The following is a 15583-nucleotide window of genomic DNA, read 5'->3' on the forward strand; positions in this document are numbered from 1 at the left end:
AACCTTGTGAATTCTCATATTTCACAGAAAGGCAGCTAAGAGCTTTTAAGATATGAAAGAAAACTGAAAAAAAAAACAAACCTTTGGAAACGTTAACTCAGGGTAAATTCACATAAGGTGTTTTAAAGTGAAATAAGGAAACTAATTCTGCAGAATAGTTGTTCATTCGGGGCAGCTAGGTGACTCAGTTGGTTAAGTGTCTGACTCTCTCAGCTCAGGTCTTGATCTTAGGGTTGTGAGTTCAAGCACTGAGTTGGGTGGAGCCTACTTAAAAAAATAATAGTTGTTCATGCATTCATTCATTCAACAAATATTCATTGAGCACCTACTATGTGCCAAACACTGTTCTAGGTCATGGGGCTATAGCAGTAAATGAAGCAAACCTAGCTCATATCCTCTTAGACCATGCAGTTATAGGTGATACGAAAAGTATATGATTTAAGAAAAGTTAGTATATAGTATATAACAAGATTTAATATGTGCCCTTATAGTACCAAAATATATATTGCAATAGTCTTACAGAAATGATATTTTTTAACTGCCTGAGGAAGTGCAATTTATTTTGAGAATTCAAAAATGAGTAAGCTTGACATATTGGGAGTGGAGAGGTTTGGAGAGATCATCGTGAATGGAAAGGACGGCATATGCTCCCTTGGGTAGAAAGAAGCCAGCATATTGGGAGATTTGGAAGCAGAAGGCTTTATCTGGAACACCAGAGAGAGGAAAGAAATGTCTGGAGAGATGGGACAAAGAGCCTCAGGACTATGTTAAGAGTTTGATCTTCATCCTTTCATGAAAAGAATAAATGATTGTAAGTAGATGAGTGACATGAACAGTTGGGAATTCTTTGAAAACTCTTTGTTTAGAGTATTAAAAAAACACAAAGCTAGGAAATGAAATAATATGCAAAGAAAGCAACTATCATACTTAAGCTATTATCTTCTATGATTAGGAATTTCTTCATATAAAAATTAGAAAAGAGGGGCACCTGGGTGGCTCAGATGGTTAAGCCTCTGACTTCTGGTTTTGGCTCAGGTCATGATCTTAGGATCCCGGGATCAAGCCTGGTATGGGCGTAGGGTTCCTCACTCAGCAGGGAGTCTGCTTCTCTGCCTCACTCTCCCTCTGCCACCCCCCCCCCCACTCTCTCTCTAAAAAGATAACATTCTTTTAGGATTATTGGAGGATTAAATATGTAAAGTGCTTCATATGGTTTCTGATACATTATAGGAAATATTTTCCTTCTTAGTCTCTAGATAAGTAAAATCAAGTTAAATTGGTTGTCTGTTTACCACTTTGTCTAACAATTAATGCTGTTAATGCAGTAAGTTAATGCAGTAAGTTAATGCTAACTGACTGGCATTGTTAAGGGAAAAAGTAGAGGCTTTTCAAGAATATGACTTTCCATTCTGGGAATGTCTGTCATCTACCTATTAAGGAAGGAAGCCTGATATTATCAGAATGACATCCTTGATGGGCATTGGCCTTCAGAGGTACCCAGACCAGAAAGACCTAAATCTAGAAGACCACCGTAATACAGAATTGCCTTGGGATATTTGCATTTGGATTGGGGTTAATTATAATTACCTGTAAGTCCCTCAGGAAATCACATCATATTAAAATCTTCTAAGGGGCACCTGGGTGGCTCAGTCAGTTAAGCATCTGCCTTCAGCTCAGGTCATGATCCCAGGGTCCTGGGATCGAGCCCTGCATCAGGCTCCCTGCTCCGTAGGAAGCCTGCTTCTCCCTCTCCCACTCCCCTTGCTTGTGTTCCCTTTCTCGCTGTGTCTCTCTCTGTCAAATAAATAAATAAAATCTTTAAAAATTTTTTGAAAAATAAAATAAAATCTTCGAAGCACCCTGAGTATCCTGCTTCACTAGAGTAAACAACCTGAAGCCATATCAAGCCTCATAATGGAAATTTTCATCATATATGTGTCCTGAAAGCCTTGGTTGCTTAAAAAGTGTTGATAAAGCAGTTTGTAGCCATTTATAGTTTTGAAATTTTGAGTGATTTTTTAAAAGAAAATTCTCCAATACAGGTGCACATCACATATTGAAATTTAGGGTTTCTCTTTCAGATTGAAAAGATACATAAAAGGGGGGTATTATTTAATATGCTTGGCAGTAATAGTATTTGGGAGTGAATGAAAGCCTGCTAAGACTCTGTTAGCTTTCAAATGAGTATGGGAGCTATAGCACACAGTATCCACTGACTTCTTTTCTGAGGAAATCCTTTTGGCAGAATGTCAAAACAACAAACTCCAAAAGAAGTGCTTTTCTAGAAAAAAAAAAGCAACAAGAAGCAGCAGCCATGACTATTAATTATTACATTATTTCAGAACACAGAATTCTTTTTTAAGCAGGCAGTGGTAGGAAAATATTCTAGCCTGGATAGCCATTTCTTTTGAAAATTAATCATCAAAACATGGTCATTAGGGCTCATATGTAGATGATAAGCATTTCGGGAAAAGTGCCTCTTCCATAATTCTCCAGGCTTGTGATGCTGTGAGCTGTTGATATTTTTGTTTCACTTATTAGTTTGTTCTAATGTAGACATATAATGCAGTCCTTAGGACTGACCTAAAAATTTGAATTAATTGAAATTGAACCCAGTGGAAATTGCAAAGTTTTCACTTACTATGAGGTTTTATACTTCACTGAAAAATCTGGAAATTAGTTAAAAGAAACAGAGACTAGTAAAGAAAAAAAATACTATGTTCCTTAGATAACTAAGAAAGGTAATCAACTAAAGGGACATATATCTTTTGAGCAAGATAATTAGAACTATTTAGATCAAAAAGATTTCTAGTTTAGCTCTTCAATCCAGGATCCATTAAAAAGAGAAGAGAGAGCTTATTTTACAGGTACTACCTGTCAGTTGCATTAACACTTTACATTGTTGGAATACTGGAGCACAAAAGCAACCAAGCTAGAAGACAGAAAGTGACAAATACATTGATTCCTGATTCATTGGCTGCCTAGAATCATAAAAATTCAGACATCATTCGCCAACAACAACAATTAGTCTTTTCAAATGTTTTGGAGGCTTGGAGAAATATCAAAGGAATTCTCATTAGTAGTAGTAGTGGTATCATTTTTCCTGCTGACCGTTCAGTGTACATACATGTATACTAACAGTATGCTTACGTCGGCACAAGAAAACATACGGCAGAATTTACAGGCAAAGGTGAATAACCAAGCCTATATCTGATTCTTAAGATGTATGCAGGTTTTTCTACTGACAAAAAATATAATTTGAAGCTAATCAATTTTGGTACTGTTATCATTAATTTAGAAAAGGCATAACAAATAGTAAAAACACAAAACAGTAATGGTTATGTGCTCATTTTGTGATATATGCTGAATTTAAAGAAATGAGTATGACTTCTGCCCTGGAGGACCTTACAGTTTCAGTGGAGGAAGAAGAAAGAAGTAATGACGATGGCATGTGAGGAAGATATATAAACAGTAAACTGCTTGCTCCTTGTGAAATATTTGGAAAGTAATATTTAGTTTGTATCTAAAAGCCCTGTGGAAGTCACTTGAGAAGGGTAAAAGGTGGTAGTGCCTCCCAGACAGAGGGAATAGCATGGTCAAGGGCCCAGAGGCATACGATTGAGTGGGTCTGAGCCTACTTCTCAACTACTTGCTTTTCTTCCTGTAATCCTTATGCAAACGAGTCTTATCACCCCAGTTTTTAAACCCAAAGGCCTAGAGGCCTGCTACTCCTACAAATCCTTCTTTGCTCCTTTATTTTTTACTCATACCATACTCATGCACCTCTGAATCTCTCCTACTTTTCCTCCTGCTTTTCAAAAAGAATTCTCTGCCCCAATCTTAATTAATGTCAGCAAAATCAGATTTGATTCCAGAGCTGCTACAATAGCTTCTAAAAGGGTATTTTACTAGAGACTGGTTTTACTCCAGTATATCCTTTGCCTTCCAGTCACTCCATACACTCTCTTATCTGTTTCTGAACAATTGCCATCTTTCATGATTTGCTTACATACCTGCTCTTTCTTTTCATTGAAATGCCCTTTCCATCCTCCTGCACATGACCTGACTCAGTCTTCAAGGCTTAGACCAACAGGCACCTATTGAGAGGAATCTTATCCACTCTTCCTTCCAGCTCATCATTATCTGTGTTCCCATAGTGCTCAGCACTTAAACTAATATTAGTCACATTTTACTTTAATTACTTGGTTACCTGATTTACTCCCTTTACTTATTAAACACTCTTCTAAAAAAGAATCATGATTGTATTTTATTTTGCTATAGATTTTAGCATAGTACCACATCTGCCACATAGTAGGAATAAAACAAATGCTTTATGAGTAATTGAGTAAATGTTCATGAATCAAGATACTGTTAACATTCAAAATGACTAATACTGATTTATTAAGTTTACAATCTGATATAAAATTATCATTAAAATGTTTTTAATTGCACAGAAATCTGATATTAAAATAAAATTATAAATAATGGGGGAAGAAAACTTTGTTTTTTCCTTGGAAGGTGCGGTCAAAGGCAAAAAGGTTTTAAATGGCCATTACTGGCTTTATTCTAAATGAACTAGAATATCTGTGAAACAAACATAGTTGAGGACCTTGGCTTAACCAGAATACTTAACAAATGTAGGCTTGGTGTAAAATTCAAGGATATATGTTTTCCAGGCTTTAGTATGTAACCCAGATATTGGGAATTTTGAGTTTTGAAATAAGGTGTCAGAATGTCTGCTAAAGTCTAGAATTCTCAGGGTTTGCAGTTGAATGTTGAGGATCATAATATCAACAACTCACATGGACCATATAGGATTAGAGACCTCTCATGACAAAACAGCATGTCCATGAATTGTTTCTCTTGCTGAGATCACACAACAGAGCTGATTTTATCTCAAACTCATGAGAGTCAGAGATTTTACCTTGTATCAGCTTTACTAGTAACTGCAAGGATGTAAGTAATCTCAAGGAATAGTGGGGCATGGAGAAGTCTGACACAGCCAATGTCATTTCCTGGGTCCCTCTTTGTTGCATGCTCTGACCAAGATTTAATATGTGACCTCCCAAAGTAATGTATGTGGCTAAATCACATACACAAAAGGGGCTGTTTCAGTCATAAATACATCTCTATTTTATATAGCTTACATGTTATTTCTCTTGATTCACAGATTCCAGGGTTTTGTTGTTGTTGTTGTTGTTGTTGTTATTTGTTTATTTGTATTTTTCCGTAGGTAATCCTAGAATGAGCAGGTACATTTTACTAAAAGCATTCTATCCATAAAGCCTTTCAGGGAAATATCACTAGTATATTTGCCTGAAAGCCTTTCATTAGCATGCTTACAAAGGAATCTGAGTTTACCTCCCTTCTTTTCTGGGCATGCTTCCTCACTCCCATGTAAGGAAAGAATGAAGTGCAAGCTGATGAATCCTTTCCTTCCCACCTGATACTGTCGCCTTTGCTTTTCTTCTACTTATCAATGGATATGGGTGTTTATGGGGTGATGTAGCTTGTGGGAGAAAACTTGGTTCCTTATTGTAATTTGAAAATATATAAAATCTTAGAGGCTTCCACTTTTTGGGTCAGATTTGACCATAAGAACTCAGATCTCTTACATTTATGCTAGCCAGTTGTCTTGGTCTTAATTTATTTTACCCAGGAAATAATATCAGTGAAATGGGGGGAGGCATACATAATAGAAACCACCTGCTTTTTAACATTAATTTGATTTGGGGGAAAAGAAAGTAAAGTTCGACACCATATAGATCCACACAGTATTTACATGAAAGCTGAACAGTCAAACTGGAGGGAAACTATGAGGGTATGAAGAACTAAAAGTAATTGTTGAGTATAACGAAAAACATATGAGTAGCTGATTTGCTGTATCTTTCACTTTTTAGCTATGTTGAATTGAGTAGTTTAAATTGGGAAAGTTTTATTTAACAAAAAGGAAAATAATATAAAAGTTCTTCCTATATCTCCTTTAAAATGGAAAAGGAAAAGCAAATATCACACTTGTCAGTTGTTTCTGAGAAGAAATACCATCTGTTAGTCTTCATTTATGAATAGGGATAATACAGAATCTACATTTAAAATGAGAGACTCTTTCAAAGTCCAACGTGGTTATTTTGGTTTCTGATTTACATAGAGTATTTTTCATTTTAAGTATATTTTAAGTGTTAAAATCATATCAAGAATATTTTTAAACAGGTGCACTTGGGTGGCTCAGTCAGTTAAGTGTCTACTTGGGCTCAGGTCATGATCCTGGGATCCTGGGATTGACTCCCACACCGGTCTCCTTGCTTATCGGGGAGCCTGCTTCTCCCTCTGACTACCGCTCCCCCTGCTTGTGCTCTCTCTCCTCTCTCTCTGACAAATAAATAAAAAATCTTTAGAAAAAGAATATTTTTAAACATAAAAATTTATCTGTGTAGAAACTATATTATACAATGGAAGTGGACATAGTTTTACTTCTGAAAGTTGGTGAATAGTTTTAGTCATCAGTGAAAATAAGTATGATGTTTAATGTTTCCTGAGATAGGTGAATGGACAAAGACATAAGAATAAAGCATAATGCGAAATTATTCTGTCTCCTCTTAACTTTCTTAAATCCACTTGCAAATCCATCATTCAGCTTTGAAAGGCAGTAATGTGGTGTGAAACCAGTGGATCAACTTTGCCCAAAGGACCTCAAGCAGCTCTCAGTTTCCCTGGACCAGCCTTCTCAATAAAGCAGAGCAGCTGCATGACATAGCCCCAGCTAACCTCACAATCTTTCTACATCTGAGAAGACTAAGACAAATCAGATGAGAAATTGAGATGCTGACCCCAAACTGCAGATGACAATGCCTGCTTTCAAATTCACAGTCTTTCTTTAATACAATTCACCCTTGCTCTCCTAATTTTAGTGAAATCTTGAAAGAAATATATATTGTCCCTGAAAATAAGATTTCTGGTTACATCTGGCATTTTATACCCTCAAAGTTTCTGAAAATTGCTAAATGTATTACTGATCAGTTGTTTTATGAGCTTTTAGGAGAGATGAGACAAATCTTAAACCAGTCCTATATGATTTCTTTTAAATCATAGCCAATCATAGATTTTTCTTTTTCTTCTTTTAAATAAAACTCTAGTAGCCTCCCTTGAATTAAACACCTGATTTAATGTGGATTCACTAGATAACAATGACTTTTTAACAAGACATGGTATCCTGAAATTCTACTCACATTCAGTTTTCAACAGGCTTCTTTGATTTGTACATTGAGGCTTTTAGGGAATTTGTATTACTAGTCTATCATATGACTCACTTTTTATTTTTAACTTATTATTTTTTAGCCAAATAATAAGCAAATAGATAAAACAAAAGTAGTTCACTGGTTTGAAAAACAACCTAGTGTGTGACACTGTATTATGTATTATGACACCGTAATTGGCTTACACTGTGATACTTCTAATAAGCACTCACACCTATCTCCTTTGGAAAAAAATTAAAAAGCTGAAGGAACAAAGCAGAAAAACAGGCTTGTGTGAGATTTCATTATCTCCTAGTTCTATGAAAAAGAATACCATAATGTGTTAAGGGACAATTTCTAGGTGGGGGACATCAAATCCTACAGAAGATAAATCTTCCAAAGAAAGGTGGGTTGATGTTTTCCTTGGAAAAAGGACTTTTCCTTGGGAAAATCATTTCCTTAAAAAAAAAAAAAAAGGACAGGAAGATACAACAAAAATTGATTCTTCCTTAGGGAGGAATGTGATAGTGACATGTAGAGTCTAAGCACTTAGAAACAGGGGAAAGTTATAGAGAACTCTTTACACAATTCTGAATGTAGAGCATGAAAGTTAACCAAGGTCAGGGGAACACATTGTCAACAAAATTGCAATTGAAGTGGGAGGACATCCTGGACACTAGCAATTGCCAAAGAGCCAGCCAGGAAATTAATAGGAGGAGAAACGCAAGGGTGCATTAAGAGCCAGCTCTTAGTGCCAGTGTTTCACTTTAACTTTTTGCACAATGTAAAACACATACCATTTTCTCAAGAGCCTGGTATTATTTTAAAATTTTAGTTAAAAAATATATAAAGCATTTAGAAAATACAAAATCAGTAAATATAAGAATCTACACTCCTGGAAACAATGACTGTTACTATTTTGTTATATTTCCTTTCAATCTTTTTCTATATTTTTTATCTTAAATAGTTGCGATTGTATATATATGTGTGTGTGTATGTGTGTGTGTGACCATATATATATATATATAAGCATGTATATACATATACATGTGATTTTCTACTTGCCTTTTTCACTTAATAATTATACACAAACTTATTTCCATGTTAGTATTATAAAAGAACCTTAACTCTGAGTTATAAAAGAACCTTAACTCTGAGTTTTTCTGGTTAGGAGAAAGGCAATCTGACAAGATCTATTACCACATTAACATTTGAAAAATATGATTCATCCTGGGAATATAAATACATTTCAAAGAAAAAAAAACCCACAAATTAATGAAGTTCTAAAGGTGTAGAATTGGTTGGAAAAATTGTCTTGAGTCATGGGGTTTCTTGGTATTTCTCCATACATCCAGTTGAGAAAATTTATTCGTCCACTTGCATTAACATTCCTGACAATGCACTATGCATATTATTATTGCATCATAGTAATGACAGAAACAAAATTTTTATTTGACTGGAAATTGAGCAATGTAGAAGAAGAACTGAGTTGACTTTCATCATGTTCCTAGTAATTCTAGGCTCCTTGAATCCAAGGATCTGGTGCTTCTTAAATGCAAGCTATGTACATTTGGGGGGGGTTTAACTATATGATAAAATAGGTTATATATTCTTTTCTTCCTGGGTTTGGTGTTCTGATTTTCACTCAAAGATTAAAATGGTTCTCTACTTCTATCATTTAACCCTCCCAACTATAGTTGTGAGGAAGATTCTTAATTTGACTGCTGATAGAGCAGTATGTTGCGAAGAGGTTTCTAAACCCAGGCTACTGTCTACACTGCTGAGTTAGAGATTTATGAGCAAGGTCAGGCATGGTAGTCCAAGTATGCCAGTGCAATTAGAAGGGCATTGGATTTGTCGTCTAAGTGTAAAATACCCTTTGGCTGCAGAGTGAAACCCTCATTTTCTAAGTAAATTAACTGTAATAACTATCAAACTACAGCTGGTAAGCAAGCCAGACATCTGTGAAAAGGAAATCCATTGACAACAAAAGCCTTGTTAGACATTCCTTCAATATATGAAAAATTTGAACAAACTGAGCTGTTTTTGAGCCCATAAAAGGCAAAATACAACATAAAATATCACCTTATTACTTCATCTTTGCAAAGAAAAACAATGGGGAGATGAAAGGACAAGTTGGATGGTTAAGATGGTCATCTTGAAATTGGCAGATGAAACAAGCAGAGTGAGATCACTGCACTTATAAGCTAGTAATGGTTATGCAGCAGATACCTTATGTAACTCTCTGCTATCCCAATGTGTCTGGCTTCTGCAAAGTTTTCTGTGGTCTCATAATTATTTGTAAACTCTCATTAGTGGGCCATGGAACTGAATTTGTGAATTTTGTTCAACTTTACTTTGGGCAAAGAAATATAATGAAATAATCACTCTGTTTCTTCACCTGGAGCCTCCATAAAACAGCATCCACATTTAAAGCTTTTCGGTCCTATGACACATGGAAACTGGAGTTCCATATCTCTTCAGAATCTCTTTATACTGGAGATCCAAAGAAGATATGCCACACTTTCTTTAATGCTTAAAGGAATTCCTAATTCCTCTACTAAACATAATGAATCTCACCTAAACTCTTCTGGAGGAAAGAGAATGGATACAGAGTCAGAAAAATTTGTGTTTGAATCTCAGCTGAATCACATTCTGAAACTCAGCCAATTACTTTAACCTCTTTGATTCTTATTTCTGTCACCTTTTTCATTCTAAAACAAAAACGGTATGTCACTTACAGCATCTTATAAGCCTGAAATGATATATTTCTGGAATACCTCTGCTTAGTGCCTGTACCATAGAGGATGCTCAATAATTGTTTCCCCTGTCTTCTTTTGAAGCTCAGTCAAAGAAAACCAAATTTCCGTATACTCACTGGCATTCTCTAACTGCCTTCGTTAATTCCTTGAAGGAAATCATGACAGCACGAGGAGAAATTATGACCAAAGAAAGATATTGACAGGAAGATAGTTGTTGATAAGGCAGCTAGCATGAAGAGACAAAAATAGGACATATATAAAACTCAGACTGGCGAGCTACTATCAAAGCTAAGTTATCTATACCTACTACCAAGTGGGGAGCTGCCTTTACTGGAAGAAATTATAAGATTCTATATTAAGGTAAGGCTAATATATTTTCACATGTTGTAAGTCCTATCATAACAACCCCCCCTTTTTTTTGCCTCTGCTACATGATGTAGATCAATTATTGAAAAATGCCTTGAGGAGTAATAATAATACATAATTATTATTTATGGCTATTTATTTCACTTGAGTAAAAACTTGTTGACAGCCTTATTATGTCAAGCCTATAGCAAGCTGATAACTTATTCTGTGGTCTTTGAAATCATTTGTTGGATTGTGCTCTGCATGAACAAATGAGTAATGGCTGAAAACTCTGTTAAATGGAACTATGCAGTGAATGCACCATTTCCCCATTAAATCATATGTACAGAACTCATGCAAATAAAATGGTATAAAGGGAGACTGGCTTGAAAGCAGTACATATTGAAAACATTAAGGACTTTGGAAGACCATATTGTCAATATGATATCACGTTTGTCAAAAAAAGTTAATTCTTTCTTAGGCTGTGTTACTAGAGATGGAACATTCTGATCTTATGAAATACTTGTATCAATGATATAATGCCTGGACTATTGTTTTCATTTTAAGAGAGAATGAAAAATAGGTTTGTTTTATATGAAGAGTAATTAAAGTTTCTGTGAATATTAGGAGAAATAATTGTTTTATTCAGTTATTTTTAGATTCTGAAGAATGAAGGGTACTTAAGTTATGTTGTTTTGGTCAGTATAACTTTGACAAAAGAAAAAACATTATAGAAGGAAATTGGCTTGATAATAGGGTAGAACTTTCCAATGCTAGAGTTTTCCAACATATAGATGCCCTGAATTAGAAATATTCCTGCAGGGGCACCCTGATGGCTCAGTCAGTTGAGCGTCTGACTCCTGGATTCAGTTAAGGTCATGATCTCATGGGTTGTGAGATTGAGCCCCAGGTCAGGCTCCCCAATCAGCAGGGAGTCTGCTTGAAGATTCTCTCCCTCTGTTCATCCCCCTACTCATGTGAGCATGTGTGCTCTCTCTCTTTCTCTTTAAAATAAATTAAATCTTTTTAAAAATTATTTATTTATTTATTCATCAGAAAGAGAGAGAGCACAAGAAGGGGGAGCGGCAGACGGAGCTGGAGAAGCAGGCTCCCCGCTGAGCAAGGAGCCTGATGTAGGACTCGATCCCAGGGCCCTGGGATCCTGACCCAAGCCAAAGGCAGATGCCCAACCAACTGAGCCACCCAGGCACCCCAAAATAAATTAAATCTTTAAAAAATATATTCCAGAAAAGTTTGTCCATTGGGTAGGAGGATGAAATAGATAACATTTTTAGCCCTAACCCTAAAATTCATTTTTCAAATTTTCAAATATTCTAATAATAAATTTCTGTATGAAGTCAAGTAGTTGAAGTCAGTTGAGTTTGTAATCTTTAAATTCTAAATCATTGTTTAGATGAGATCTTAATTTTCATAAATTGCTACCAAATTTAATTTTTCATTGGTTTTTCTTAGGGGGAAGATAAATACTTCGAATTAAATAATTAAAAGCACATAGATGCTTAGGCAAATAAAATGTGAGTAACTGTACACTTTGATTTGTGCTTTGCCTTGATTACTTAAAAAGAGGACACAGATATAAGCCACTTGCACTCTCTACTCTCTGTCTCTAAGCTCAGATATTCAGTTACATATCAAAGAAACAAAATCCGGGCTCCTGGGTGACTCAGTTGGTTAAGTAACTGCCTTCGACTCAGGTCATGATCCTGGAGTCCCAGGATCGAGTCCCGCATCGGGCTCCCTGCTCAGCAGGGAGTCTGCTTCTCCCTCTGACCCTCCCCCTGTCTCATGCTCTCTCTCTCTATCTCATTCTCTCTCTCAAATAAATAAATAAAATCTTAAAAAAAAAGAAACAAAATCCCAAGCATGAACAAGTGAATAGATAAGCAAACACACACACACACACACACACACACACACACACACACACACACACACACACATCTACCAACACAGGAATCCTGTTTTAGAAGAAACAAAGTTTGAAGTTTCCTGAGTAATGTAACTCTATGGCAATTCTATTTTATATATATTTTTGGAGATTTCCACTTGCAGAATATAAACGATGATGGTTCATTTTGTACCAAACGTACATAGTGGGAATTTTCAGGAGTTTTCTTCCTTTCTTCCTTTCTTTGCCTTTCTTTTTTTTTTTCTTTTTCTTTCTTTTCTTTTCTCTTTCTTTCTTTCTTTCTTTCTTTCTTTTTCTTTCTTTCTTTCTTTCTTTTCTTTCTTCTTTCTTTCAATTAACTCTTACCTCAGGAGAAGTAAAAATATAAAAATAGAGATGTTTGTTTCTGTGGAATAGGACTATGCTGGGGAGAATTGAAGCAGGAAACTTGTTTTTCATTATATGCTTTTCTTTTTCAATTTTTACCATATGTAAGTATTACTTGGATATGAACATTTAAAAGGAATATAAAGTAAATCAAGTGCTATCAAGTCAGCCTAGGAGAGCCACCAGATGTACTGGAATTGAGGGGATAAAGAAACACTACATGAAGGGAAGGGAAGGTTGATGGGAAGTAGTGGCACCAAATAACACCCAAATATGGCTTCTCTCTGTTTCCTGTTAATATGATTACCACTCCTTAAGGGTGTGTAGCTATTGGCAAGCTCAAATTGATGCCATGCAGTTACCTGGAAAGCATGGAATCATATCATCTATTAAATTCTACAATACTGAACTGTTAAATTCTCCTGTAACCTTTCTCTCACTTTTTTGTTCTCATTAATCTATTATTTATTCTCATCAAGTTCTCAAGTCCCTATTGACCTTTTATTACTTTGTAAAATTAATTCTTTACTCTTTTCAGTTGCTTTTTACCAAGACTGGATATCATGGTCAGAGACTGCAAATATTCTCAAGCCAGAGGCCTGAAATTCCTGGTTACTTTCATCTTTCATCATACTTGTGTGTCAATCAGTATTCTTAGCTATAAAAAACAGAAATCAATTCAAGATGATTTGCACAAGCAAGTCATGCATTTATAGCATATTGAGTAGCTCTTCGAACTAGAAGGCTAGAAAACCAAACAAAAAATGGAAAAGAACCAAGATGGGCAGCATAGCCAAAACTACATCCAAAATAATATTTCAGAAATGGCTTGAGAAATGCCATTACCACCACTGCTGTACACTTGCTGTTGGTGGCACTTGGTTCTGCTGCTTCTAGAAATAGAATGTTGCTGCTGCTGCTCCTGAAAGAAATTGTCCATTCTCTACATGTCTGTGTGGTTTACTTCAGAATCAAACTTGTGGGCAGAAGCATGTGCATGAACAATCCTCAGTCCTGTGTTTTTGCCCTAGCTGCTAAGGGTGAGCTTAAGGGAATGACTTTGTAGCTTTTAATGTCACCCACCAAAATTTATACAGTGAGACATCCCACAAACATAGGATAGAGTTCACATGCTGGGCTGCCAAAAGTGGTTAACATATAAAATAAAATAAATAACAATATAATAAATATTTACAACAGTATAATTTGTCATTTAATAACTCTTGGTAAACCTACTCTTCACTTTTCCATAAATCTATATACTCCACATCTACATTTTTTCATTGTGTTCACTTCCTAGGAACATAGTTTTTATCCCTAGTGATCTTCTTAATTTTCTCTGTAAAAAGTCTCCTCATTATAAAATCAAATAACACCTCATTTCTCATCCTCTTCTATTTCATTATCTTCTGTATGAAAATTATTCTTAGGCTTCTGTGTCATTGTTCAATGCTAACCTTTGACATTTCCTTCCTAACTACTTTTATTTTAAAATATACATATTATCTCTAAGAATCTCTTCTCAGTTTTCCTTTTCTATATTATTTTGTCTTTTTGTTTTTCTCTGCCATGTTATTTATTGCCATAATTTCAGCTATCTTCTATATCCAAACAACTCCCAAATATACATCTATTCCCTCAATCTCTCCATTAAGTTCCATACTTAAATTAATAAATGTTTAATAGGTATCTTTACATAGATTTTTGTCCTATGACCTCACATTAATCATTTCTACAATCAGATTTGTCTTTAACACCAAACATTTTCCTCTATAATCCTTTACTGGGTTAATGGCTTCATATTTTTTACAATCAACTAGATATGCCATTTTAGAATTAATTTTAATTTTTCTTTCTCTTAGAAATCAAGTCTAACAAATTACCAAGAAAAGTCAGTTCTACCTCTGCACTTCCCCATCTCCTCCTTTCTGTTAACATTGTCACTGACCTGACCTATTCCTTCATTTCCTATAGTTTGTACAACTGTAATAGCTTCCTAATTGGTTTCCCACCTCTGGCATTCAGCCTCTCCAGTCAATTTTGGTCACTGCCATGAGAGAAAGTTTCTCAAATCACATATCATCATATCACTCTTTGATTCCATAATCTTCTGTGACTTCCACTTGTATTTCTTGGATTTCAGGGTCCCCATCATCTGATCCCAAGTGGTCATTTTATTCCTATTACTCCTTCCACTGCCCCCCAAAGCCATGCTTAGCATCTGCCACTCCCAGAGCCTATATTGATCTTCCCTGCCACTTTGTCCTTGATCTTGATGTTCCTTCCATTGGTAGTGTCTGTCCTCCACTTCTGCCTGTAAATATCTGTTTATTTATTAGGACCCAGTCCTGCATAATGTCTATCTTCAATTTCTTCCCTTGTATAAATTTTAATAGCATTTCATTTTCCTTTATGTTCATAGCAGTTTGCCCTGTATTGTAGTTATTCTATACATATTTGATTCTTTTTAGTAGATCTTAAATTTCATGAGAACAAGTAGCTTCTCTTCTTTCCATTACCTAGTTCAGAGGTTTAAAAGATAATAGGTGCTCAGAAAAGGTTTATTGTATTGGACTGAACCCAGAAATGCAAATTAAATATCCTCACCTATTCAGAGGCAAAATTAAAAGAACAGAAATGACAGATGCTTTTTATTTATCCTAACCCATTGCTTCTTTGCACTTACAATTTGAAAGTATTTGTTATGCAAATTGTCCATCATTTGAGTCATAATCGTAGAACTAATTAACAATAGATAGTGTTCTCATTTAGCACACTAAAATTTGTATTTGACATTTAGATATATTAGACTATTTAGCCAATATTTCACTTAGCCTTAAGGTGAATTCAACATTCTGAATTTCAAAATGTCTACAATTTTCATAGAGTTGCTACTATTTGGGAGCCTAGAAAAATTACACAAATGGGTGATTAGCAAATTAGCTTGG

The sequence above is a fragment of the Eumetopias jubatus genome, unplaced genomic scaffold (assembly GCF_037043125.1).
Source record: "Eumetopias jubatus isolate StellerSeaLion01/CBP00866 unplaced genomic scaffold, mEumJub1_p1.0 scaffold_6, whole genome shotgun sequence".
NCBI lineage: Eukaryota > Metazoa > Chordata > Mammalia > Carnivora > Otariidae > Eumetopias > Eumetopias jubatus.